The sequence below is a fragment of the Argiope bruennichi genome, chromosome 7, assembly GCF_947563725.1.
Source record: "Argiope bruennichi chromosome 7, qqArgBrue1.1, whole genome shotgun sequence".
Lineage (NCBI taxonomy): Eukaryota > Metazoa > Arthropoda > Arachnida > Araneae > Araneidae > Argiope > Argiope bruennichi.
In genome coordinates, this window is record NC_079157.1 from 72,292,050 (window position 1) to 72,307,766 (window position 15,717).

At 27.3% G+C, this 15,717-nt stretch overlaps 1 protein-coding gene across 4 annotated transcripts in view; it reads left to right on the plus strand.

The window, feature by feature from the left end:
* Positions 1-8,468: 8,468 nt before the first annotated feature.
* Positions 8,469-15,717, plus strand: part of LOC129974984 (obscurin-like) — a 236,724-nt gene continuing 229,475 nt past the window's right edge. For 3 of the 4 annotated variants that reach the window (XM_056087825.1, XM_056087828.1, XM_056087827.1), the window contains exon 1: positions 13,628-13,831. The gene's annotated coding sequence lies outside the window, so the exon portion shown is untranslated. Of the gene's footprint in view, positions 8,554-13,627; positions 13,832-15,717 lie in introns of those variants that run through there. The other variant, XM_056087826.1, reaches the window with a different exon arrangement.

A 15,717-nucleotide genomic window follows, 5' to 3' on the forward strand; every position in this document is an offset into this window, starting at 1 on the left:
TTTGGAATTATGTCTATCTATGAACAAGATAATACATAAAAGCTTTGAGGTGGAATTTCTTAGCATCAAATTTGTAGATTTCTTTCAAATTTTAAACAAAATCCCTTTCCATGAAGTTTTTGTCTTTTTATCCGAGTACAAAGGAACATGATAAGTTCAAAATGCTACATTAGTAAAATTTGGCACACAGATTTAGCTTCTTAAGTATACATCCATATCAAAATTTTGAATCAAATCCGTCAATGAAGTGACCATCTGTCGGTCTTTATATTTACATGCATGTAAATACTGTAATAGAAAAACGAATAACTAAGATAAATGAAAGTTGGTAAGTAATCTTATTTCTAAAAGTGCAAATTTGTTTCTAATTTTTCATTCTAATGGTCGACCAAAAATTTCCAAGCATACTCGCAGGTTTTTTTACTATAATGGTTTAAAATAAATATCTGTGTACTCGTGGCTTTCAAAGCCTTGCCTGAGGTTCCTACTTTTTATGCCTAAGAGAGGGTTGATAATCTCTCTTAGGGACTAATCAATGAAGTATTAGAGAGATATTTCGCATGTCTTGCAGAGCATAGTAAGCTCATATGTATCTGATATTCATAAATTAGTAAAATTATGACTTTTTTTTATTTATAAAGAAAATATCCTAATTGAAATTATTTTTACAATAAATTGTTAATGCTAGTGTAATTTTTCCAGTAGTGCACAAATGATAAGAGTGCAGGCAAAATAAATATAAGGGAATAAATTATTGCTTGTCTTATGCATTACCAAAGGCATATCTGATAAAGTTATATGCTTTGTCAGTTTTTAAGTTGGAATGCACAACGGATAAATTCCCAATAAATTTTGCATCAACAAGAAATTGCTTTGGCAGAGAAAAGTAAGTATGAAAAAAAGAAACATGCTCTGTATTGTTCTTTCACCAGAAAATATAAAAAGATGCTATTCTCATGGAGTTTATAGATTTCTTGGTCAAATCATCTTTGTTCGATTTCCATAGTTCTGATATCAGACAAATGGAATTGGATTAGCTATTTTTATCCTTTATTTGAAGAGCTTAAATTTAAAAAAAATTGTCGAGAGTTTTAAAATTTTTCATTCCCTCTCGTGAGCAATGTAAAAAGATCAGCATTAATAAAAATATTAAATTGGAAAATTTGAACGAAAAATATATTTTACAACATGTAGTCTGGCTATATAAAGAATCCACTCAATACACAATAATAATAATAATAAAAAAACTGAGGATCTTAGAAACCTCATCCGATTTAAAATATTACCTATTTTTGTGAAAACAGATGGGGAAAAAAAAGAAGTTGTCAGTGACATAAAGTTAAGAGTGATTTCTGGATCTCTTAATGGAATATTTTTTCTTAGAAATGGCTTTTTCTGAAAGTGAATAGGAAGTTAATGGTTTCTATTCACTTTACCTAGATATTCACACTAATGTTCGGCAATCTAGAAACTTTTCGCTACTAACAAAATAACATAATGAGTAGGGAGGAGGTATTTGTGAGAAAATTGAACATAGTGAAAGAGTTCAGAAAAATCTCTAAAAGAAACAAACTTTTATTTATATATTTAATGATTAGTATGATTTTTATATTCGAGATTTATTTCTTTAAACTCTTAGTCTTTTTTCTGAGGAACTGATATATTAATAAAGCAGCAGTATCTTCTTTTCTTTCTTTCACTACCAAGTGTAATGGAATGAAATAATTTAAGATATGCGATAAAAGTCTTTCAATAAGATTTTTCCAACACATATAGAAAATTTTAAATAACTTTGTTTCAATGTTGGTAAAAAAAATATTCGATTATTACTAGTAGTATTCTACGTTTACATGTGTATAAAATTGGTTGCTTATTTAGTTAATACCCAATGTAATTTATTTCATTGAACTCGTAGCTCTGTAATGAAGAAAAGTATGTTTTGTTTCTCATTTTTTTTCCTCTGAAAGAACTTATAAAGCGCTTTTTTTAAGGGGGTCCAAAACACAAAAATCATCAAATTTTGTTTTTAAAAAAAAATGCCAAAATGATGCCTATTTTTTCAGAGGCTAGCTTCAGATAGTCTGTTGGAAAGGTGTTCAAATTTGTAACGCGTCTTTCTCCATGATGTATTTTTTTAAAGATTTTTTGTATTCAGATTGTTATAACTCAAGAACCGATAAAGATCGAGGAATAAAATCTGGATAATATCTTTTTTAAAACATTTTACTTTAATTCTGATTCAAAAAAATTGAAAAAAAAAAATGTTTACTTTAAAAAAAAGTATCGTAGAATTTTTAGAAATTTTTATTCAAATATTTTTTTAATTGAATTAATATTTTTTAAATTGCTGAATTTAAATTAAAGCTCATCTATTTTTTAAATTTGAAAATTGACCAAGAATATTTTGAGTCTTAGCGATTTAAAATCATCCTACTTTTTCTTTAAAAAATTAAATTTAAAAAAGTTTTCTGTAGAATTTTTATGTTGTAATTTTGCTTATTAGTTAATGGTTGATCAGTGCAAAAAATTCTAAAATTATTAATAATTTTTTTTCAAAAGTTTTTCTCGGACCCTCTTAAGATAAAATTAGTCAAAAGTAAAAAAAAATCTGTAAAAATAATCTTTTTGTAAAGTGTTCTATGTATGAGCAGCTGATATGTATCTACGCATGAGCATTCCATTATGTAACTAGAGTATTCCCAATTTTTACCAATGCTTAATTTTATGTACAATATTTAAAACACAAGCAGCGATGCATTGGAATTTGTTTTTCATTACCTATAACTAAATCTAGTCCATTAGCCTATTATTAAACTTATCACTTGTCTCATATAACGATCTCTTGTATCACATGCTTTTTTTATCTTCATTTTTATAATTAAATATCTAAAATATATTTATTTTGCTCATATATTTTCATAATGGTATCATTCAGATTTTTTGCAGACCATTCGCTGCTACTTCTTCATCGTAATTAACAATTTCTGAAATTTTAGATTTTTTAATACTTTGACTTTTTTTTTTATTTAAAAAAAAGAAAGAAAGAAAAACAGTAGAAATGAATGAATGCTGAGATACAGAATATGATTTTTGTAGCAGTAATGTAATTAAATTTTAATGATATTAGTAGTTATCGTTTTTCAAAACCTTAATCTTTGCTTAATTTGACGTTTCACGACGCTATTCTTTCATGAAAAAATTTCTTTAGAGAAGGAATGTCTCACCATTCACATTATTATTTCCCCTTTATGAATTAAGCATTCATAAAAGGGACTGCTATGTGAATTTTCTGCATGAATGATTGAAATATTTAAGATATATATATATATAATGTAAACACATATTTTTGAGTACCAGCTTGGATGAAGAGAGAAGACACTTTTGAAAATTTTAAACTTTGTTTTCCCAGGAGCCATAATTTATGTGCAAGCAAGAAGCGACGAAATACGTCAGTCCACGATACAAGGAGAGAAAATTCGTGAAATATTTTTACCTAGTGATTTTATACTATTAGGTTCTGATAGGGATTTCTTTGACACGTGTCGATTTAGGTAAGGGAAATATAGGTATCTTTTAAAAGAATTTGCTTAGCTTGATAAATTTTTATCCCTTCACTCGGAACGTGTGAAAGTGCGGATTAAAGCAGTTTTACAGAGTTCGTGTAGCATTAATTAAATAAAAAAGGGGAATTGGATCAGGAAATAAGAGAATATTTTGGAATTAAATGAATATGAGTTAAATTAAGATAAAATTTAGGAAATTAATTAAGATATATATATATATATATATCTTCGATTTGAAAAGGTTAATGACTTGTATGGCGAATAGCCTGTTGGGTAACTGCCTCAGACGTGATATTTAGCGTGCAAAATCTTCTTGGACTGCAGCAGCCATTCAAGAAACAGAGTTTTAACAAACGGTGTAAGTAACCAGTAATCAGTCAAATGTTGAAGTGTCCCAAAACAGTCAAGGAAAGTGTGTGATGTGCCAAGAGAAGAAAGAGCCTTTTTAAAAACTCCTGACCTTAGATATATACTGGCTGACAAATATCTCGTTACATTTGCATCTTTCAGAATGACAGAGCGGCAACATATTCTTCCATTTTTATTTTTAATACCAGAACATTGTTCTTGGAGTTGATGATCGAGCTTTTTCAGTTCAAATGTCTTCAAAGTTATTTGTCAAGAACGGAATTTATGAAACAAATTTACTCTTTTCTTGAATTTGTTTTTTATTATTTTCAGAATGCAAAAGGGAAAACTATGTTTAGTAGTTTTAGTACATATTTACTTTAGGCGTGGCAGAAGTTTACCTTTTATACCTTGAATCATTTTTTTTGTGAATATGTCAACGGCAAAAATTTAAAAAAAAATTGGCCGCTGTTTTTTAATATAAAGGATATTTTGATAGTAAAAGTGTTAATGGAATTGATGAAAATGCCATAACGAAGGCATTGTTGGTAATGCAGACAAAAAGCATTTTGTTGTGTGAGAAAGATGAAAATAGAATCCTTTTTTTTATTTTTCATGTTAAGATTTTAAACTAAGATTAGTTAGATTGTATGCTGTTTCTTCAGAGGAAATCGAACTTTATTTATTTATTTATTGTTGATCTAATTTTATTTTACTTTTTTTGAAAGGCTGATATTACATGGAATATGTTAGGAATGGAAAGTTTAAGGGCCTGGAAATGTTTAATTCATTCGCTTCTTAACTTTTCGAACGATATTCACTTGTATAAGAAAAGAAAAAGTTTTAAAAAAATACATTGTTTTATTTCTTATCTAAATCCTTTTAATATTAGAAGTGAGATTTACTTTATTTATTATTGTTTGAAAAAGCAGACATTTGATTTGGGTAACATAATGCATTTATGCATAAAAAAGTTATGCATTAATTAATTTGAAAACGTACTGGATAAAATGCCATTCGACCAAGTATTTAAAAAATAGTCTTTGCATTTTAAGCATTAATTAAAGAGTTCCAAAATTGTTCAAAAAAGGTGTAAAAAGCAAAAAATAATACATAAAAATCTTTATTCTTTGAGGGGGAGATGGTAGGGATAGATTTTATTGATAGATAATAATTTTGTAAAAAGTGATATATATTTGCTCTATAAATGTAAACACTATATAAATAAATATAGTTGCTAAAATACTTGGTTATACTGTGCTTTAAATTCAGCACGCTTTATTTATTTTTATTCGTCTTTGGTTACCATCTGTTTCACTAGGGACATTGGTTATATTTAATATTTATTTGTTTCTGTATTATCCCTGCAAATTTTGTTTACAATTGTTGAAATATTAGAAAGGTTGTCTTCATTTGAGCTATTGCGTTAAGCTAAGTTTTAAGATAGTTAAATCATTTCTTTGAGATCTGTAAAAACATATTAAAGTGAAACAGAAATAAAAAAAGAATAGTGGTAGAGTAGTTCAAAAAGACAAAATTTTTTTGCTAATTTCCAATTAATCGAATATTTAATTAATTTTTATAATTTGAAAATTTGGTATTCTTTCTCATGTTTCATATAATAAGTGTGCAACATATTATTAAATTCGGCCCGGCTGTTTAAGAGGAGATGTAGAACATACAGACATCCATATATAGCCACAATGAATTTTATTTATACTAAAATTAGCATATTCTTTCTTTCACATTTTGATACTTTTTAAGCATCACATATTCACAAAAATATTTTAATGTTCTTCCTGTTCTAGAAAAAAAAAAAAAATACTGGAGAAAAATAAATAAATTGATGCTTGTTTCTGATAGATATCACAAAGAACTGTTTGTTTCATAAATACGTAATTGCGCTAAAAAAGTTAAACAAAATGACATTATCAACTAAAACATCAGAAGTGTCGTTTTTTTCATCAATCTCAGAAGGAAAGAAGGCATCTTTTCGGAAGAGAGAACGTTTCGTCACTTGGAACCAAAAAGTGTCATGGCTGCTACTCCTCAAGCATCGTCCAAACACGAATCATCCCCTGAGTAACGGAACAAATTTAGATTAAAGATTCAGATCAGTTTCGTTGCATGCTCATGAGTGAAAGCTATCACTCCCTCCTCCTTAAATTTCATAGTTTTTGGTTCTAAATCTTTCAATTAAAAAAAATGGCATTTTCCAGTGATAATTTCTGAAAATATTATTTCACAAAAATAATTTTTACACCACTTTAAAATCTGAAAAAAAAAAAAAAAAAAACCCACGCTTTTTTTAAAATTATATTATTTAGGCTAAAGTACTTTTTTTTTTCTTAAATTTTTAATTTTTTTCAAAAAATATTTTTTGAATAATTTTCATTGTTGCAATGAAATTAAACGTTTTCTTCGTTTTATCTAGTATGTAACCATATAATCTCCTTTCGTTGTTGAAAGTTAAGGAAGAAAGATTTTGCTTATAATGACTGTCACTATTTTATGCTTAAAAACGTTTTTATAATTCAAATTGTTATTGAATTTTGTGAATTGAAATTAATTTTGGAATACATCATAAATATTTATGATGCAGCTTGAATGATGAATGGTTCTTTTTTTAAACATTTCTGAACATGAATGGACAGGTAATAAATGTTCAATATACGCAAAAGCGTAACTGAGAACTGAAATCATGTCTCATTCAAAAGCTGAACTCATCTTTGAACTTCTGCTTGTTTAACTAAAGATAGATTGACGGAAATCATGACTGTGTCAAGTAAACTTACGTGGGCCGCTTTGTAAACTTGAAGTGCTCTTCTTCTTTGGAAAACTAATTTCTCTCACCTTAACTCTGTGAATTAGCTATTTATTTCTAGACACACGTGGTTCCAACCTGAGTGCCAAAACGGCCTCCATGCCCCGGCGTAGTGAAGAAAACATCTCTCAGCTAAAGAATTTTATTGTCACATCTAATATAATACTATAATATAATAACACCTAATATAAATGCATTGTTTGAATATTCGGTAAAATAAGCAAGGATTATCAATATCATGAAGCTACTGAAATTTATTTTTGAATAATAAAGCATATTTACTAAAAAATTGTTTTAGCATATATTTTTTTTCTACTATAAAGTACATAAAAATTGCGGAGTTATTTTTTTTTTCATTTAATTCTTCAATAGATGCCTTAATTTTTTATTTTTAATATTTTATGAATTGAATGAACAATATTTTATTATTGGCCACTAAATGCATATAAAATGCAGCCATTGAACCACTTATTTTAAAAGTGATGCAAGGCCGTTTTTTTAAAGTTAATGATTAGAATATAGTCAATTCAAAAATGTATATGAATTATGTCAAGTATGGCAATATTTCCATTAATGCATCAATTTGTAATTTGATTATATAAATTTATTTTAAGCAGCTTTAGCAAAAATGATATATATTTCAAGAAGGTAAACGGACTTGAACCATTTTCATGATTAATCATTTGTAAAAATAATTATATTCCAATCATGAAAAATTAAATATCACCTAAAATATATTTTTTATTAATTCAATTTCTTTTATAAATAATAACAAGAAATAAAATATTAGTAGCTTTTTTTTATTTTGTACTATTATCTTTATATATTATTAAACTTAATACAAGATACTACTTTTATTAATTTTCAATTCTTATAAAGACATTGATTTATTATTTCTTGTTACCTGCATTATTATCAGTTTGCAGATAATCTGCTTTTTTTCCAACTGACCAATCTGCTTTTTTTTCAGACTTGATTCTTTCGTTTTATATTCAACGTTAATAATTATTATTACTATTTATTAATCATTACTGACTTATAAATTAAATTTTTTAGTTATCATGCAGGGTATAACGGAAAATCACTTTTCGTAGGATGTTTACAATTATTTAAGATTAATATACTGTTTTATTTAAAATGTGGTATCATTTTATTTCAATCATTTCTAGTATCTAATTTCATACAATATAAATGATGTTCATGCTGGTTCATTTCAAGATTCATGTAAAAAGATTCAAGAAAATTTGTTTAACATACTTTGCTTAGTATGGTGAATATTTACACCTTTTGCAATTACATACTTTTATCTTCGTTACTTTGATGAATTTAAAGACTCACTGAAAACTGTTTACCCAAAACGAAGACTAACCCAAAAATGTTTGTTACGATTTATTCTAAGCATTTTTTTTTTTTTTTTGATAGTTACCAAACTTCTGAAATTCTAATTTTTTTTTTAATTTTCTTTGAAGTCAACTTAGCTTGTCCTCTATTTCATGTTTACTGTTACCGAAACACAAATAAGAAATATTCAATCTTACTTGAGACTTTTAGGTTTCAACTCCCCCTCCTTAAAAATAGAGTATAGGATTGTACCGACAGAAGTGCTTTGTTTCGGAACCACAATAACATTTTCAGGTGACAACGAATCTTTTGTGAATCTGAAGGCTAACACAAAAAAGTGAAAATAACTTCGAATGGATAATAGGGAAGGGGCACGTGTAGCCGAGCATGAGACAAAATTTAGTTGGGAAATGGAGTGAACGCACACTTGATATCGAAGCAATTATCGATACTGAAATTTCTTCTGTTACAGTAATGGTAATATTCCTTTTTTTCTTTAATAATACTGAAAATCCACTTTTCAGCTTAAGCTATTTTTAGCGTTTTTATCTTTTTAAATTTTTCTAAACAATGAATTTTTTCAATGAGCGATTTTTTTTACTGTTCCAAATACTTTTCTAAAATTAATAAAATATTCTTTTTTTAAAAAAATGTTCAAGATATTTGGGAATTATTTGTAGTGAAATGAGTAACCTAGAATACATTTTTCTCTCTTTCAGGGTCAATTGAAATTATTATAAATAAGGTATATTGTAAATAAATCAAATATTGTAAATAAGGTTCAAACTTTTTTTCTTGAGGGGTCTCTATTACAAATATCGGAAATTTCAAAGAAAAAGTTTGATGTACGATTTATTTAAAGGTAAGCCTCTTTCAATTGTAATAAAATGTCTAATAATTGTGATGTCTCATCAGTTTTAGACAGGATCGAATAAAATTTTTTCAATGCAATTCTCGGACTCCTTTTTTCCAATCTCTAACTTACATCACCAGATTTTTTTATTGACCTTCATTATTTTTGTAAGCAATTTTATGTAGCAAATTCTGATAAATTGACAATCCATTTAATTTCGTGGTCTTTTTGAAAGAGTTTTTTTCAGTATTTTTCATATTAAAAATCGATTCAAATTTAAAACAATTTTAAACAAAAAAGTTAAAAAAAATATTTGAGCACAATATCAATACTATTTATTTATAGAGTCAAACTTTTTTTTAAATGTAAAGCAATGTATTAAAGATTTTAAATAACATAATGTGAAAGATAATTGATTAAAAATATTAGAATAAAATTTTAGCCTTTAATCAATTAATTGATTTGAATCAATTCAAATGGCCTTGTAAATTAAATGAAAGCATAAAAATGTACTCAGAAAACATCGACAAAAAAGGTATCAAAATTTCGGTTCCCCAAATGATGCAAGCCTTAGGAAAGCCTTTGTTTATTTGATGATCCGTTTCTGGGTTTAGATCAAACTATCAAGTCCCTCTTAAAAAAAGGGCGATAAAATATTTACATGTAATTTTATTTCTGAATAAAAATCGCTTTATTATTGAATAAAAATAGTGAAAGGTGAAATTTCAAAAGAGTTTCATCAGCGAAAACAAATTTTGAGGTTTTCGTTTAATAAATCTTAAGAAAATAAAGCTTCCTTAAGACTTAAATTGCACAAATTAATTTCTATATATGTCTTATTTTCAATATAGATTTCTTACATATAATGATACTATATTTATAACTACGCTAAATGAAGACTCAAAATTTTGATATGTTAATTAATGGAAAACTAATTAAAATTTAAGAAAATAGCTTCTATTGCTACATTTTGTGCATTTTTTTCGACTAAAATGTTTTTTCTTTAATATCTCAGTAGGCAAACGTGATTTCTTTTAACGCCAAAATTTGTAAAATGTAATATGCAGCGTGTTACCGAATTCGATTGGCGATTTCAAAGCGATGATAATAGACATCAAGAGAATGAAAAATTGCCATAAAACATATTTATCCTGTGAAAATTGTAAAAGCAGAGTGTCCAAACGAAACTGCAGATTACCGGCATTTCTTTATCCGTCAGTGTTGGCTATGCAATGATATTCGTAACTTCGAATACTTTAGATAAAAATTACTCATCGTCTTCTTATTTGAGGTTGAGCTGCGATAAATTGTCCCATATTACATCAAATAAATGTTTTTCTACTTATTATTGATTTTTTTTTGTTCCGCACCCCCTCACACCCTTTATAACTATTTTTGCTTTTTTCTCACAATAAATGACATTTTGTGACCCATGCTCTATAGCAGTTTTGCATCGCTTCATGCATACTGTGGTAGTAACTTCATAAGCCAGATAACAACCTCCGGAAAGGAGTGTACACTTTTGTGTAGTGGCTTTGTTACTCGGCTATGAACCCTAACGTTGCGAGTTCGAAACTCAAACATGCACGTTGGTGACCCGGACGTGATTGGCAGTCCAGTAACTAAACCAGGATACAAAAGCGTGCGCTCTTGTAGCGTAGTTGTTAACTGGATTATATGCTATTCACCACAATACTATCAATCTTTTGAGTTTAGCGGTCGAATTTGGTAACACCTTGAATAATATAAATTATTTAATACCTGCGTCAAATTTTGACAAATCACTTTGAATAACTAATGCATACAGAAATAACGGTTAACATTAAATCTTTATAATTCAAATTAATTAATAAAAAATTTGAGTTTTATTGAAAATGCACTGTTTGTTTTTCATTATCGTTCAGGTGCTGCTAAACATAAGACATTTGGGATATTCCTTTAAGATGTTGCACCTCAATTCGTCGGTTACAGTTGACCATTAAATATTTTCATATAAGATTTTAACATTATGTTTTTGTGTATTTCTATATTAAGAAACTCATCGAAGTATAAACTTCTGTGATAAACCCTATATTCATTAGATGAAAATGGGATATTAAAACGTTAAAGTAATGCCGAATTACTCCATTCTCTTACTCACTCCATTCACTTTTCTTTGCTTTGAAACAACTCTTGAATATATAGTATTATGCAATTCTGTTGTGAGTTCAAGTAAACAACACCAGTTCAAGATGTGCTCAAAGAAAAAAGTCTGGTTTATCTGCATCTTAATTAGCTGCTTTACGTAACTAACCCGTATAAAATTAATATTCTAAAGTGAAACAGCGTTATTAATTCCTACATAAGCATATTTGGAGCTATTTGGGAATTATTAATCTTTGCTTTTTATTGTAATGATTTATTTGGCAATGTTTTATGGTGATTTAATGAACTGTGATTTATCAAAAAGTATAGTTTTAATCTAAAAACTTGCAATTGTAATAAATGAATAATTATTAAGTAACTGGAATCAGGGAGATTCCAGTAGCCAGTAATCGATTGATTAATTGCGTTTTGTTATAAAGGAGCGTTTGATATTAACCGCGATTGATATTTAAATGCGTTATTAATTTATTTCTTTTATTATCTTTATTGATATTTGTGTTTTCTAACTTATTTGCGATATTATGTTTATTAATATTTAATTACGTTTTGATATTAAAAAATGCTTCTTCTCGATTATTGTTTCAAAAAACGATGAGAGCAAACGATTTTTATTTAATATATGTCTATTTTTATTATTTTATTTTAAATATATATAACAGCATAAGCAGACAATTTTTTTAAAACTCAAAGGAAAGCTAAACAATTATCTAAGACTTCTTAAAAATAAATCAATATATTTTAATGTTATCCTTTTCCTTAATGTTATCTTTATTGAATTACAATAATATTTTTTATTACATTAATGTCATTGCTATTCTTATTTTGTCCTTTTCTTTTACTATTTTTTCATCAAAAAATGAAATTAAATGTTTCGTTTTTGTTTTTGCCGAAATGTTATAAGGGAAAAAGAGTTTATTCCGATGAATCTAGAAGGATTAATTCTAAGTATTACATCCCTTTAATACAAATTTATTCTGTAGGTGTAACACAAAAAACATGCTGCTTGGAATTTCCCATTAGAATAAAGAGTAAAGAAATTTCTCTTGTCCATTTTATTCTTTTATCCTTTCTCTTTTAATATGATTTTAAGTGACGATTATATTTAATAAAATCATTAATAGCTGACACGATCTTTTTTTTTACTCTGTTACGATCGTGATGCAAAGTTGTTTATTAGAGCACATAATTTTATTTTAAATTATATGGATAATTTCCCGTAATCCCTCATTTTGTAAAGATACATCAGAATGCTGCTATTTTATTACTTTACTTTTAAGTTATTCTAATTTTTGATTAGCTTTAAATAAAGATTCACTAACTTAAAAAGTTATAACTTACTGATTGTGAAATTAAAATATCTATATTTCCTTAGAGAGCCTTGAAATTATTTAAATTGTCCACCTTGTATTTTTGTTAACTTTTAAGAATCAATTTCAGAGCATTTTATAATTATAATGATTTTTTTTCTTCGAAAGCAAATGCAATTTAAAAAATAAATTCACATGTTAATTATAATTTCCTAGTTGTTGAATTCGCTCGATGAGATTTTTTTGTTCTTGGAAGTGCAATTTGCAATAAGTTTTCAGTAAAATCTGCAGCATTCGATTTTTTTTTCTTTTCATTTTGGGCTATTTGTCATTTCTAAGGATTTAGCAGCGAGAATGGTTAACAAAAAACTTTATCGCATAATTTCTAATGAAGATGTTCCCCCTCCAATAAAACTGGGGATATTCAGTATGGCCACGAATTTATCTTGTGCTCTTTGGTGATTAATTACTTACATAATATATTGAATTTGTATTTTGGATGTCATTTTTCCAACCCATTGAAATCAAACTTTAATATTGAACTGTAACTGTAGTCATAAGATAAGTCATAAGTCACCAAATTTCATTTATTTGTCATTACGCTTTTGAATGATTGGGTTTAGATATTTCTGAAAAAAAAGATCGAGCCATTTGATGGATTTGGTTTCAAATTTCATAGATATTTACATTTGAAATGTTAAATATACGTACCAAATTTTATTAATCTAATTCTCTTAATTTTTTAATAATCATGTTCAATTGTGTTTGAGCAGTTGGATAGATAGACTTCTGAAAGGATTTAGTTCAAAAATTCGATAGAAATCTACAAATTTGGTGTAAGGTCCATGTGCCAAATTTCATCAATATAGCTGTTCAAATCGGTTTTACGTTATCATATTCACAAACAGATTTTATTTATTTATTTATTGAGAGGGGGTAGGGGATTTTAAACCAGGAGATTCAACAAAATCTCGATTTCGAATTTTTGTTGCGATTACAATATTCCTTCTTTATATACTTCATACAGAAGAAAGTAAACAGTTGGAGTAGACATAAATGTATGAGAGTTTTGAGCAAGTACACCCCCTCCTCAAAATAGAGTTTAAGGCTACACCAAAACAGCAGCACTTTTTTTGTTAATACTTTCAACAGACAATGGATCAATTGTGTACCTGAAGGCTAGCGAACAAGTGTAAATAGCTGCAAATGGCTAAGCAAAAAACGATACGAAGCAGAACTTGAGACAAAAATTAGTAGGGAAATGGAGCATATACACTCCTGAGGTCGAGGCGATTGTCAACATTAGAGTTTCTCAGCTCCATCCTCCTTGGAGAGTGTCGTCACTTCCGGTATAGTTTCTGTCTCTGTGAGGAGAATACCTCCGGCTAAAGAACAGATTGTCAGAACTCAGGATCCGTTAAGAACACAGTTTACAATTACTCTCTTCTTGGTAAGAAAAGAATGTTCTCTATTTTTTCAGCATGGGGAGATCGTGTTTTAAAATGCATTCGTTTATTCGAATAGAATGTATTTTTCTTTTCGTTATCGTTTGGTTATAAAAGAAAAAAAAAATTGCTTATTTTTAATATTCATATTTAATTTAAATAGCTTGAAAGAAATAAAATAATTTTTTGTGAGAGGGGAAAAAAATCGTTTTCATTTATTCAGTTTCCATTTTATTCCATTGTCAGTTGTCATTTATTAAAATTTTGTCTGAAATAATTTTTTTTGATTGAAATATTATCACATACTTGTTCGAATAGTAAATTTCTCTTCAAAAAGAGATAAATTATTTCTTAAATTTCTGATAAGATAAAACTTATTTTTAAATTATTTGAATCGTTTATTTATTGCTAAGAAAAAAATTTCTTTTACAACGATTTTGTGTTTGACATGTTGGCAAATTTTGTTATATATAGAAAGAAGTATATTTTTTACCTTCTTCTTTCTTTAAAAGACATTTTTAATAAAACAATATTTTGGTTATTTATGAAATAATACAGCTGTCATCTAGATATTAATTTAAGATTCCTGTTTAAAAGTGGTTAACTGTGGATAAAACATGAAAATTACGATAACTGACAATGAGTATTTTATTTCTGATACCCTAAAATTTGAATACAGAAAACAGTGCACATTGCATATAATAATTAGATAAAGAGAAATCCGATTAAGTTTTTTCTTGTGCTTAATTTCTTAACCTTGGGAAAACTCTAAAAATCATTTTTCAGTAAGGCAGAGGCGGCATATAATAGAGTAATGTGATATATGTCCTCTTTCACCTTAAAAATATTTATTAAGTTAATTAGAGAATAGTTATTAATTAATTTAATTTATTAGTGTTGTAAGAGAAACCTAATTTTTCTTATTTGAAAAAAAGCATATTGCCATATTATTATGTTTGGATTATAAAAAAAAAAAAAAAAAAGACCCCTCAAAAATAAATAGAAAAAATTTGAAATATAATAAATTGTTCAAGTACAAGGAAAAGCAATTCTACATATTGTCTAAAAAGTACCTGAATTACTTTATTTCGTTAGAAACATTGCCATTTTTTTCCTTGGTTAAACTATTATGTAATGCTTGCCGACTCAAAATCTTACGGATGAAATTCAAGGTCAATCCCTAATTCGGTCTGATCAAGAATATCGCATCTCAGAGGATTCTTTGAAACTTTATCCTTCGAAATCATTGAAAAATACGCGGTAAAGATTGTAATTTTATGAATTAAATTGATTTAGATCGCGTTTATACATTTGTTTAAAGGTTACGTTTAATTTCAGATTGATTGAGATACGTTTTATTTAAAGATTGGCAAATCATAATTAATTTTGTATCTATTTCTGAAGAAATTTGTCGGGAAAGGAGGTACAGAAACAGAATATTTTCTAGTATATTGAGCTTCCATGCAGCCTTCAAGAGACAAAATAAATTGGTTTTAATACGTATGATACGTATTGAAAAATAGTATAACTAAAAAAAAAAAGTCTAAACTTGATTGTAAAGATTAACTATGGTTTAGGGTTCTATGCTTTAAATTAAATTCAAAATTAAGGATTAAATACCTTTTGATGTGACATGGCAGAGATTCCGGTGTTGTTTTCGTCATCTGATTACGGTTCAAATTTAGCCGACAGAGCTCGAAATTAGTTTTCTGAAAAAGATTTTTTTTTCCTGAGAAAGAGACTGCAACAATAGAAGAACAAAGTTTTCTTGAAAATTACTGACAACTGTTTTTTGTATTTGATTGAATATTGATTATAGGGTTTTAAACATATTAAAGTTAGAATATTAATAATATATTTTATTTTTGGAGGCAATGTTTTCCCGTGCCAC